This window comes from Vombatus ursinus, unplaced genomic scaffold (genome assembly GCF_900497805.2).
Source record: "Vombatus ursinus unplaced genomic scaffold, bare-nosed wombat genome assembly UNPS02014798.1, whole genome shotgun sequence".
NCBI classification, from domain to species: domain Eukaryota; kingdom Metazoa; phylum Chordata; class Mammalia; order Diprotodontia; family Vombatidae; genus Vombatus; species Vombatus ursinus.
The window spans coordinates 25,903,758-25,904,941 of record NW_020954576.1 but is presented as its reverse complement, the minus strand read 5'-3'; positions in this window follow the sequence as shown (position 1 = coordinate 25,904,941).

The window sequence follows — 1,184 nt, the reverse complement described above, 5'->3', positions numbered from 1 at the left end:
GCACTCAGCTTAAGACATCCAATTTACAAAAGCACAAAAACTGTAATATTCTGGTTTTAAGGACATTAGTTTTTAACAATAAGGAAAATAACCTTAGCTTCTATTTCTTACTTTAATTACTGAAATCTCTGGCAATGACATAACTGTCAGTATGACAGCAAATGTTTACAGTAAACCTTAATTGAATCAAATTTCCTTTAAAGAACAAATTCAGTAATCTTGGGATAACACAAAATACAGATGAAAAGTAGCATGAATAAACATTGGGGTTTTTTTTCTTCCTTTTATACAGAAATCATGTTAATTTTTGACCAAGGCACAAAACGTTTAGTGCATAAACCAGTTTCTTTCAGGATTCAGTATTTTAGTCTCTTGGACCACTTGTACCCAATATACTATTCCACCAGGCTATTGAACTTTTCTATCAAAATCAAACATGATTTCTGATCAGATTGGTGGGGGTGTAAACAATCTCAATGATAAAATGTGTGCTTAAAAAAATTATGTGAACAAAGATGAAATGCCTCCTATTACTTTTTATAGAGAACAGTACTTTAAAAGCTTGCTTTTTATCTTTAATGCCTTCACTATCACATGCAGAACAATGAACAGTCACTGGAAAGAAGAATTGTATACTATTATGATAAGTTCCATCACAGTCTAGTCTTTAAAATGGAATCTCTACAGAAGCAAGAAACATTTTAAAGGGGGTGGAGCGGAAGGGGTGAACATCCCTTATCAACCTTCCTTGAAGTGGTAAGTACTGTGGATTTGCTTTGGTTAACCATAGGGGAATATGCTACGTGTAAAAGCTTTCTGTCCTATAAATTAAAACTCAAAGAATCTAAAAGGCAAATTAAAATGTGAGTATTTTTCCAAATTTTAGTAAAAATTCTGATCCCTACAGACCTGAAAACAAATGTGGCACTAAAATTGCTTAACATAAATCAAGATATGGCAGGAGGGGGTAGGGATGGGAGATGATGAGCTGGGGGAGGGGGGAGAATAGGGGTTGTATATAGTGGAATTTGACTTTTCCCAAGAATTATATTTATATTGGTAGCAATTCACAGGAATCTTTTTCCCACTTAATTTTACCAGCCAAATTAAAAAGGCAAGAGAGAGAAGGTAGATTTTACACACACACACACACACACACACACACACACACACACACACACACA